Source organism: Cardiocondyla obscurior, linkage group LG01 (genome assembly GCF_019399895.1).
Source record: "Cardiocondyla obscurior isolate alpha-2009 linkage group LG01, Cobs3.1, whole genome shotgun sequence".
NCBI lineage: Eukaryota > Metazoa > Arthropoda > Insecta > Hymenoptera > Formicidae > Cardiocondyla > Cardiocondyla obscurior.
In genome coordinates, this window is record NC_091864.1 from 10,260,565 (window position 1) to 10,273,519 (window position 12,955).

Genomic DNA, 12,955 nt, shown 5'->3' on the forward strand with positions numbered 1-12,955 from the left:
GACCATCATCCATTTTCGTACCCTATAAGCACCGACACGTACGGACACGACGAGATATCTTGCGCCAGACGGGAATGCGATACCGCTTAACACAGCGGCAGAATTTAATTATCGCGGAACGTTCTTAACGCGCGCGCGTGTCAAGATTCTCACGCGGATTTGGCAGATTTTAATATTATTTTTTAATATCAAAATAAATCACTGTTGTCGTACCGCGCCAACAAATGCCCCGTTAGCTTTACGCAGCTTTTAATCGCACGTGAAAATTGTGCAGCGACATTCTTTTTAAATATGAATTTAATAAATATATACATTGCAATAGCTTTCTATATTTTACATACAATTCATATTTTTTTTTTTTTTGTAGATAAAAATAAAAATAATGTTAATTTACTTGATATTAATAGAAAAATTTATTCTTTTATTTTTATATGTATAGAAAACATTACGTTATTTAAATAATTGCTATATATTGTTCAGACTTACATTATTCTTAGGTTTCATACTCATATAAATGTTAATATAAATTGAATATGAATAAAGTGACGTTAATAGATGCAAATTCTGTATCGAAGTCTTTAGACTACCCCTTAAAGAACATACTTCGTTTTACCTCGGTTCTTAATCCGACGATCCTGGTAACCGAGTAACAAATCCCGTTCTGGAATACTGCAAAAGTTGGAAGTTTAAGGAATAAAGTTGAAATTATGGATACGGGAACTATAGGCATGAGAAAGTTAAAATTGTCCCCTGGGCAGACGGTTCTTTTTTCGTCGATTATTAGAATAACCTTTGTTGAGAGTTTACGTATCAGACAACACTTAAGAATTAAAAAATGTAGACTAAAGCGTTATACAGTTTTACAAAACGACGTTTGCAAAATCAAATGACATTTTTTTTTTTTACGAACTTGATATAATTCGCGTTTATAAAATTGTCCCGTTGTCAAATAAAATAGACTGAATAATACAAAAAATACGAAAAATCTAATGGTTAAATCTCATTACGGAGATCATCGATTAAAATAAAAGGGATAATTTTAAAGAATCACAATCCTATTATAACAAGATTTCCTTCTCTTTACTTATAATTCGGAGCTTCAGAATGTAGATCGGAAATAAAATCATCACTAATGGTTTCCGAAAACATTAGCTTTCCCTTTACTTTTGTAACGTTATTGATACTATAAATCGTAAATAGTAGCTCGGTGCAATTGCATCGCTGAGCGATTAACTGCTTCGGAGAAACGATTAGACGGACTTAAGCATTATAGTCCACGGTCTAAGGCACGTATTCAGGCCACGATATTAGCGTTGTTAACCCTCTTATGGAGTTTACTTGGAATATACATTTAAGCCGTTCACATTCAAGAGACCTGGCGTTTCGTGAGACACCATTTATCGTACATACGATGGCATAGAGTTGAATTTCCATTGTATTTATCTTCCGTAACCATGTCGTTCTAGATACATTTAGAGAGATTGTTTGAACCTCAATAACGTCATTTTAAAGTGAGATTAAACCGTCATATATCTCAGCACAAGATGGAGAACATCTTCTAAATGAAATCTTCAAAATTCTCAATAATTGCGAATATCACAAATTTTAACTCACATCGACAAATATTACGTCACGTACTGTTAATTATTTTTATTCTCTCCTTTTTTTTTTTTATCTCATGTCCAACGATAATCCATGTAAAGTACAAAATGATAACAAACACACTGCTCAACTTGCCGCAACGTATAGTACGCGCTGAATGCGATATATATATATATATATATATATATATATATATAATTGTCGTGGAATTTAAAACGAGATATGAAAAGCAAATCGCGACACGTAACTCGGGGCTGATAAAAATTTTAATCCCCGCTCGCGCGACTCAGATACTTTTCCTGTTAATTTAATTTTAAACGTTGTCACTCGCGAATGTGTAACGCGGATCGCGGTGTAGTCTGGGTGGGAATATGCGACGTCGCTCGTCCACCGGATTTAAAAGTCGAAGTGGCGAAATCGCAATGACGAATTGCGCGACGAATGAGGGAAAGGAAGTGGAAGTCGCGTAACGAGCGCGACCGACGAACTCACCTTTCCGTAAGCTGTTACACCTACCTTGACCGTTCGTACTTTGCGGGCTGCAAATTTATTTCCGCCCGAGGCGGGACGACGTATTCGCCCTCGATTTTATTCGCGGTCAGGCAAATCTCCCGCGCCGCGAAACTTAGAGCTGGCGGAATAAAATCGAGATGATGAATACGGCAACGCCGAGCACGAACGGGAAGGGATTGGAATTGCGGCACTGAGTCTTAATCGTCCTACTTCGTAATAGCGCGGCGCGTGGGGTATTTTCTTTCGCGCGCAGAGGGGAATCTGTTATAAGTTAAAAAGGGCGGACGTGGTAAAATTAAAACGGCGGAGAACAATGGGCCGGGGAATAAAAATTGAATTACGTATCGTTGAAACGATAATCCAGCATCGAATAAAAAAGAAAAAAAAAAGGGGGGAACAATTTTGTTTCTTTTTTTCCCCAGGTACCTTTATCATTTCTTGTAATTAATTAATACGCTGGTTAAAAATTAAATGTAAAGTATAATGCTTCACGGAAAGTACAAATGTTAGAAGAATTACTTCGGTACGTGATGTACCGTGTATCTGAGATTATAAATGAATTGCATGTATCATTATGATTTTGATAAATTTTACGTTACGTTACTTCCACATAAAATATAACACTCGAGCAGCTAAGAGTAAAAGATCCGATATAAAAGGGGGATCTAATTTGTCAGCCGTTCTATCATTTAAATAGATGATTGATGATTTTGCATGCTAATTTTATTTACGTTACTTTACATTTTTCGACGAGAATAAAAATTATAAAGCGGTAATAATATGAGAGCTAAAATAACGTTACACATATTTATCAAATTTGAATACGCTTTGACTCATTGCGGAATATCATAAAAGAATTTCCATGCTTCGCTGCATCATGCGATGCGCCCGATATGAAACGCCTATATTTCTAAATTAAATTCTATCGCGAAAATAATGATTGTTCCATGGTAAAGCTTCGTGATATTTCTTATCATGATTTTTCCTCTTATTTTAGCCGCGTCGGCAGCTCGCAGAAAAGATGTCGAAATTACGAATGTGATTGATAATATAGATAATGTTACAGATCGTACTATTGAGTAGTTCAACCTTTCTATATTCCCTGGGCAGAATTCCAGTACGGTAAAAAGGGGTGGGCGGACGGGGGGTGAAGGAAAACCCGATCATGACCTGTTTGCGCGCCTACCGAGGAATAAAGATGGAAAACGCGACGAGGCTATCGGGCTCTCCATCCGATAGTAAAGAACGACAGTCATTCTTAAAATGAGGTTAATCGAAAACATCTCGCGACGTTTGTTACCCCGCGCACGTATCAAGTACGCAGAGGTGGTAAGTAGGGAGGGGAAGGGTGAACCGTGCAAGATATCTCGAAACGACCGCGCCATGGCTAGCATTCGTAGCTCCAAATCATTTCTCGTCTCTCCATATTGTCAACCTCCGTATCAAATTGAGAATTGATGTCACATTGGACCCTGAAAATATTGCGTAAGAACGAGCAGAAAACCTCCTTCTCTTCTCGAAAAGTAAAAAAAAAAAAAAAAAAAAAAATCAGCCTCATACTTCTTTCCATACTTTGATATTTTTGAACTTCATCTATTCGCAATTGTCATTTTGTGAAGCAATAAAAATGCGACGCTGGGCAATGTAAAAGAATTTTATTTTTATCACATCTTACTTGACTAATTAAAGCGTATCAGTTTTAAATACAAGCATGTCAAATTAAGTATCTAAAAACACATACAAGTACCTGACTTAATAATTATAAATATATGTTATTTAAATTAAGACGAGATTCATATGAAGTAAATACATTTATATCTGCATAAACCTAAATGAGTTTCTGCACCCCTGAGTAAATAATTAAAACATTTCCTACTAATTATCAGACTAATTTTTGATTTACGTTTCTCTTTTGGAACCTATTTTTAAATTACAAATTTGAGTCCGGGAAAAGCGCTAATTTCCATAATACAAACTCAGCGCGCGCGGCAATCTATCCCTTTACAGATTATCCGCGTAACATTATTTTCGCAAGATCTAACCGTTTACATTGGATACACACAGTCAGGGAGAAGCCAGTATTTATACTTGCGGTATGGAAATTTTTACGCGTTTCACTTGAACAAATATTTTTGTCTGCATCAGATAGAGTTGAGCATAACGTTGTTCTTTCCCCGAACTTTTGACCTGGAAAATTTGCAGTCGCTGTCGTCATCTGTCGTATGTCAAGTCGCATAGTATGTGAGTCTCGAATTCGCCAGCTGTCGATTACGTTTCTCTCTGTACAAAATCTTTAGAATATAAGGTCCTTGCAGTACGGCTTCAGTAACCGACGGTTGAATACTAGTACCCGACCGACGTTACAGGGACCTTGTTCGCCTTCCTTGTAGCATCTACGGGTTCCCGGCCACAGTATCATGTTATCTGCACATCCCGTTGCGAGTTTGATGTAGTCCGCTTGGTCGGGGAAGTACAAGAGCTCGGAATTCACAATTTCTGTGATGCCGACCGCCGACCGGGCAAAAGTACACGTTACGATAAGGATAAGTAATGCCGATGGATGCATTTTGATGTACCGTCACTTGCACAAAATCAATCGGAAATCTGAAAATAATAAATTTGTTTATTAATTGTTTAAATTAATTAGAAAATAAAAGTATCAACATTCATTAATATTGATTTATTGATTTCGGAGTACAACTCTCAATTACTATGATACTTTGCGAAATCGATTTAACTTTCTATTTTTAGTTTTAAAAATTATGCTATATTTATTCATTGCATGCTGTAACACGAGATATTTAAACAGAAGTTTATTAAATAAAAAAATGTTAATAAAAAATGGGAGATGTATCAATTTTAATAAATATTGTATGGCAACACGCACGTAGCTAAAAGAGAATTTCAAAAATTCTACAAATATTTTTCATATCCCGTACATTTAATTTATATCATTTGATCGCGATGGTCACATACACAATAAATAAAAATTTCACTAAAGTAGTGCCGTGCTGATAACATACCAATTTATAGTATATAATCAGATTTCGAAAAGTAAAAAATAATTAACTGATATAAAAGTAAACTTTCAATCTGAATAAATTTTTACAATAAATTATATATTTTATTCTTATGTTATCTGCATAAAAATTTAAATAATAAATAAATACAAATATTTTTTTATTTAGATGTAGTCTGTGTTGAAATAATATGTTTCACGAAAAATGAAATTTTTATCTATATCGCTTTAAATACCAGTAGCTAAATGATAGCTCCTGGATAACGAATATGCTTATCAATATAAATAAATGGAGAAAATAAAATGATTTTATCGGGTTTATTTTTTTTTTTCTCATTCTTGTTTTCAAAGAAGATTTGTTTAAAAATCGGTTGTGAGACGTATAAAAGAGGCGTAATAAAAAGTACCCGAACTGTGTTCGGAGCACAGCTTATAGCTGGAATATCTGGCGGAAAGTCCCGATTTCATGCGTACGTATAGCTTTTAGAGAAAACAAAGCAACTCCACAAGTGCGGCAAACTCGAGAAGGTGAGAGAAGTACAAGAAAAGAAGATTATATAGAGTTCCCGCAAAACACCGGCTCGTGAACGGCGATAGTGCTCGCGCGAGCGTGTTTATTTCTACCCTATCGCGTTTCGCGAAATTTTCGCGCGCGGCTAGGAAACTGCGGTCCGCGGTTCACCGTTCATAGAAAGTTTCAAACTAATTTTCCACTTGGACAAACGGTGCGTTAGCGACTGTATAGAACAATTTTTGATAACAGTATTACGCTATCATCTTGAATAAAAATTGTTATATTTAGTAAACGCTATAATATATTATTCAATATAAAAGAAAAATGATTAATTACGAATTTTATGCATATAAATATCTACACAATTAAATATAGATTTCGTTAAAATGGTGGAGCAATATTTGGTTCGATCGATTGCATTTCTGCTCGTTTCAGTGTCATCTTGCGCTATGCCATCTCGAAATGTGGCTACTTTAAGAAGGTCGTAGCATTGATAATAAAAATTATGTCTGACGCCGCGATCTGTGATGGCCAGTTTAAAGAATGCCGTAAAATCCTGGTCATAATGGGTAGGCAGTTCTTGCAGGTACGTCAACGTAAACTTTTATGGATGATGCGCAAGGAACGGGGAAATATTTTCTTTCGAGAGATTCCGCAGCCGCGGTGAAAAATCACGTTTAAACGATGGCAGGCGTTCCATTGTGAATCTACATTAATAGATAAAAATTTTTTTTCATGCATTACACGAGTTGTTTCCGACGGCGGGAATAGCGTTGTTTGCATTAAAATGCGATCCAAATGTTTGCTTAAAATTTTGTAGACTGGGCATTCTTTACATTCGTTTCTTTGTAAAATTGTTGCTACAAGCAGGACGAAAATTGAAAATGTATGAAAAGTACAATGCAACCGGAACATTATTTTAAAACTAAACATCGTTCATTATTATTTTTCGATCCAAAAGAAACAAAGTTTTACACACGCGAATAACTTCTGTATCAAGATGTAAAGGCAATCGATGAATAATTCATGAAGTTTATGCGTCGCATATCCAAGTTTTGTTGTACATAAATTTTAATGATATTTTAACAAACACTTCCACTTTCATACATGTCCATGTGCGCATAATGTTTGAACATGTAAATTTTCCCCGATATGATTGATTATTCCTTATTATTTTAAATTTTCATTTTAATATTAAATTATCCACGATTATTCGTTATCGTTCTAAATGTTCGTTAAAACTTTTAATTGCATAATTGATAGCATTATGAAATATTGTGGTCTTGATTGAAATCAATTTCGAAATATGCCAAAGAGTTACAATAGAGAAATTGATTCTGCGCGGATATATTTTTTTGTGACTGAATTAATAGCAACGCATTTCCTCACGTAATATCACGATGAAACGTATTCGCAATAACATTCGCATAAACTGCGGGAAAATACGCGATACTTATTTTGTCATTTTCTTATTGCGTCAGATCGTTTTATCATTAAGTATTAATTAACGTCGCCTCAGGCTGAATCGATAACCAACTAAAATTAACCTTTACAAATGTAAGTGAGCAAACGTTCGCAATAATTGTAAAGTATCTTTTAGCAATGTGCTTAGTAAAGACATCACGCAATATCATCATCAAGCCAAGTCACCGTCGTTGCCCTAGGCAATCAAAGCAAGTCGACTACTACTACTTGTATTGGCTTTAGTTGTAATGTTTAACTTAAACAATTTAATGCACGTGTAACTACAGACACCGCGCGTAATCAAATGCACATCAAACCGCGCGCGTTTCTTGCAGAAATTCTTGAACGATTGTTAATCAGCTCTTGATCAATTCCTCCCGCTGGACCGTAAGAAAAGAAAAAAGAAAAAAAAAAAACTTGATTAACAAATTTTGAAAGACAGTGCAAGCTTGTAATAAAAGTTATCGCGATAACAGCGTGCGCCACTTGGCGTGATTAAAGACGAGTTAACTTTGGGCTGGAATAATAAATTGCGCTATCTCCATCTGAATGCTTAAATTTTCGAGCGTGGAACAGAACACAATGGGCGGGTATATCTGGCTCCTTCAGGTGAAATACTCGCGATAATTCCAGAGGAAAGTTTCAACATTACTCCGCGATACGGTGACCGGTCCTTTAGACTAAGTTGTTGCTCCGACAGTCTAGCTTAAGTAACCCTTGGTTAGCGCTTCGCTTCTCCTCTCTGGATACGGCGATACAGGCGAACGGAATTCGTTACAATCGACCGCCAAAAAGGCGGAGCGTAGAGATGACCAACTTGTCATATCGATCGCTTGCTTCTCCGTAGATCCGCGATTTATATGCTGATAAGTGCGATTCGCATTGTAAATCTCTTAGAAATACGGTCCGGCATTTATATTCGGCGCTCCTATCTTTTGTCTGCACTTTTTTTTCCTTTTTTTTTTTTATCTTTATATCTTTCACAGAGCGGAAGGATTATGGAGCGTTTGCGAGACCATACGCGGGATATATCCATTATAAATGCGCAACGGGTTTTAAAACAATTTATCGCCTATATATATATAGCCTTGTCGGGTTGTCACGCGGCCGCCGGTATATATGGTGCATCGTAATTTTAAAAAATAGGTCCATCGCACCGTAATCTGCAATCGTAGAAATGAAATACACAACATGGAGTGCACCTCCGCGCGCTGTCTCCTCGTTGCTATCTCCTTTTCTGATTTTCAGTTATTTATCCTTTTTATTAATTTATTTTTTGTTCCCCGTAATTTCTTCCGACGCATTACTGTGGGAAAATACAAATCGCAAGGATTACACGTGCACCGGCTGACTCCCGAGCGGTTGACGAGAACGATTAATTTTTGCCTGTCTCTCCCGTCAACGTGGGTGCTTCGGTAACCGAAGTCGGCTAATTTTATCTCTCGCACACGAAAAATTCGGAGATTAATTTCCGTTCGCAAACAAAGAATGCGTATTTGCCTCAGTACCATTTACATATCTACGTTCGTTAAAAAAAAAAAAAAAAACAGCGTTTTACAATGCGAATAATTTTATCGCAAGTTAAATAAAAAGGAATTTGTTATTTTCCGAAGCCTTTTATTTTCTGGCTTTAAAAATTTCAACATATTACATGCAATTGTTAGCAATGAAATAATTATTAATAAATTTTATATTTTTCCGTAATAATTAATAAAAATACGCGTGAGAAAACTAGAAACAGAACACAAAGACGATTAAGTAAAAAAAGAAAATGTAATTAGACTTGGAGAATTAAATAATAATGAAACAAATTAAAAAAATTTTAAGCTGTTGTTTTGTACTTGTTTATTTCGCGCAATAAATTCAAATGAAAAGTCGCGTTGTTTTGTCGCAAAAACTTGCGCGATCAATTTCAGAGAAACACGGAAGCAGAAGTTTGATTCGAGGAAAGCAGGAGCAAATAACTATAAAGGAAATGGACGATTTTCTGAAGAATACGTTGCGCCTGATATACCCGAATACCTTCAAAATTTTTGATGGTACATTTTTGTACGGTATATAAACGTTTCTGTAAGGCAAACTCGATCCCGGGCTATAAACGATTTCCCAAGTTACTTTGGAATCACGACCGTTGCGAGATCGAGCATAAAACCGCGCTCGGCTTGCTTTGCGAACACAAAGGCAGGTCCTAAAACGCCCAATGGCGCGAGATGCAAATCATCTTGCATAATTTACACTAAACTTACACGGTACCGTCTGCCGTTTTCGCGGCCAACAAGATTAACGATTACTTTACACTCACATTTATTCGTTCTTCGTCCAACTTGGCACGCGACTTCGTTCCCCTTTTTTCTCTTCCACTCTTCTTTCCCCGCGCTTTCTACGTTTCACGTTATATACCGTGATCCTATATACCTGTAATACCTTCGTCCCGGGTTACCAGTCAAATTACGCTTTACGAGCAATTCGCGGCGCTAATACAAATTTAATAATCAACGGCAGCAAAACGCCGCACACGTACGAATCGGTGCCAGCACGGAGACTGAAGACGCGTATCAAAAGTTAATCTGTGAGAGACTCCATAAGTACTCGGCAAGGTTGGTGGTGGAGAGAGCGTGGTAGGGAAGAAGCTATCCACGCTGCCTCGAGACGTGTCATCGTTTTTAGCTGTTACTGAGAAAAGGACAAGGCAGAGAAGAAGGAAGGATAAAGGTTAGATTAATCCGCGAGGAGGTGATCGTCTCTCCCAGAATAGGTCCGATCGTGAGAGGACTACTTCTCCGTTAGCGGTATCTTTCGCTAAGCTCTCGGAAGTCTTTCTTTCCCTGGGGAAATGAAAGAATATATTTTATATTTCCAATGTAGCATCCACCGGGACGGCCGGTTATTCAATGAATTATATGCCCCACTGCGCGAATAAATACAGAACTTGCTATATCGGAATACATCGCCGACTAGATGATTCGATTTGTTTTACATCACTTTGCGTATTTATTAAATGACATGAATTATTTATAAGGTGAGCCTTGCACGTTAATCTAAACCGCGATATATTGTCCCCGCAAATTTATCAGACAAAACCTGGCCGTAGACAAACAATTTGTACCTTTCTAAAAATCTATTTAAACGGTGCACTGTGAAATTTTTGTTGCCATTGTTTGTCATAAAAATTTTGACGTTCTGGAAAAAGTGCGCTAGAAAATTTCATGTTAGCGTCAGTGACGCATTCGTTGGAAATTAGTCATCGCACTGACGTATACGTTGATTTCATTCGCGTTACGCTCGACCGTAACCTTCACACTTAAAACAAAAAATCTCCACCGTGTCTCTTATGACGTGTTTATGATGGTTTAACCTGTTCGGAACCACTTACGGCAACGAGCTATAAATTCTTTGGAACAGGTTGAACTATCGCCATCACGTCATGAAAAACGAGGCAGGAATTTTCAAGGATAACGCAATTTTATTCATTACAAAATAATTACAAGTAAACATAGAATTACGCAAAATGTTAATTGGTATTTTTAAGTAATATGCAATTATTTTCTGTATTTTCCAGTATCCGACAAACATTTCTCAACATTGAACAATTTTAGTAAAAATTATTATTGTGAATAATATTAAAAGAGGCAATTAGTATCTCGGCTTATTTTTATTTTAGTAAAAATCATCGAGCTTAAAATTTTAAATTGATTGCTAAACGAATTTTTTTTTACCGCAAACTATATCGTCTGACTCATCGATCTTGACGTAAAGGGGAATTCACCGCTTATTTATGACATATTACAGAAAATTGCTTTTCCGCTTACTTGAGTCAGCGCGATTAGGCAAAACCACAGTTTGGATAAGAAATAAAATTAATAAAACACATATCTGAGAAAAGAAATGTTGTGCGTTCTGATTGCGTGTTTTAGATCACAAGAAAATTGCATACTTAATTTTTTTCGTATACCGATATCACGATGTGTCATCATGTGGCGAAGGAAAAAGTTAATTCAACGAAATAAACAGTATTAAACAGAAAGCATAACTTTTCAATAATAATTTTTATCCTCTATCGTAACAGATAATTACATTAATCATATCGTGTATTAATAATCACAGTATTATTTTTCAATATGACGATAATATTTCCAAGTAAATACGGTTTTAATTTCAAGTAAATTACATTACATCCAAGTAAGTTTCTGAAATATATATACGTTTATGACATAGACTCTATGTAATAGCAACAAGTTCAATGATATATGTATGTATATTCAAAGAGGGAATTTCGGTTGATGAGACGCTGCATACCTTCTACGTAACTGAAAGGAGGACTGAAGTAAGCACAAAATTATATTAAATATTGTAGCAAATATTCAATATAAATAATAGATTTACTTAATCGACAAAAAGTTTTGCAAGTGAATCTGCATTATCTTTACTTGCAATATATTGAGTTACCGCGAAACAGTTTCCGGAATATGTTGGAAGGAAGTACAAATTTGACATTTATAAATTCCACTTAATATCTGCTTCTAATTTCTCTATACAAAGAAGAGTTATTATGAATTGCATCGATAATTCTTAATCTTTTAAAAATTGTCTGTCAATAGTTTATAAAAATTTGCGAATGCACATGTTATACGAACGTTCATATGTCTGTACATATGTATATTTACAAACGTCGCTAATAATTTTAGAGTTAGAAAAAATAGTGTAATGCAATCGGCCGATATATGCATATGCGAGCGTGTTATCACAAGATAACAGTTTAATGTTTTCAACGTTATGCAGTATATGATAAAGATACAGAATATTTTAATGAATAAATAACCATAATATTACGCAATACACTATTATTGCAATTGAGTACTGAATTAAATATAATACGCGTGTACTTTTTCCTGGATATTAAAAAAATACGAAATATACTTAATTATTAAATTAAATTAGTCATACTTGTAGCACAAACAAATGAAGTAACTGCAAATAATTCAACAATGAATACGTCATATGTATAAGAACCAGGAAATCTAATGCAATTATTAGTCATACTTCTAACGAATTCTGTTCTTTTTCCCGTTATTTATTGCTGCTGCTCTTACAATTTCTGTGTGAATTTTTCTTCGCTCTCTCACTTCTGTTTAACGATTATAAAATGCTCCAGGAGTGATTTGTATAAATATAAGAGTGTTCCTATCGACGTCATTTGTCTTAATAATCTCTCGACTTAAGGCCTCAATTAATCACTCATTGAAATCATGAATAATTTATTCGAGGAAAAAGAGATCGTACTTCCGAAAATGTCTTGCTTCAGCCGATCTTAATTCGTGCCGTCGAGACGAACCATTTGCTTCAGCCACTTTCATCGCCAGGCGACCGTTTTTTCTTTTTAATTACGTTTCAGTCCATTTCATTTAGAATTAATAACGGACCAACTTATCGTGTTCAGCGCTCCGTAATAAGAGTATTAAATATTACCGCGGTTGAAATGGACATATGCTGCATAGGACAGTAACGAATTTGAAAACTGATATAAGCATTTGTAGCGACCATAGCATTATAACGAAATATTTTATTATTTAATTTCTCACGTTAAAAAAATTATATTAAATTCAAAATCTGTCTATATTTATGTTAGCGACTTTTACCTACAATTTTACTCTAACACAATGGAATAATTCAACGGATTAAAAAAAAAAAAAAAAAAAAGGAAAAGCACAGCAGAACTCTGATATTCTATGTCTCTGCATCGCCGAACAATAGTAAATCTTACTACTGATAATCGATGTGGACGTTTATGCATTTAACCGCGAATTTCAACTGACATCTATTGCGAAATGCCGGCGTGGTATTGG

At 35.5% G+C, this 12,955-nt stretch overlaps 1 long non-coding RNA gene across 1 annotated transcript; it reads right to left on the minus strand.

Annotated features, from left to right (window-relative positions):
- Window positions 1-3,753: 3,753 nt before the first annotated feature.
- LOC139101510 (uncharacterized) lies at window positions 3,754-12,728 on the minus strand. The gene is made up of 2 exons (XR_011545562.1): window positions 9,415-12,728; window positions 3,754-4,719 (listed from the first exon to the last, which is right to left on the minus strand). It is a non-coding gene; the product is annotated as an uncharacterized lncRNA (long non-coding RNA).
- Between the last annotated feature and the right edge of the window lie 227 nt (window positions 12,729-12,955).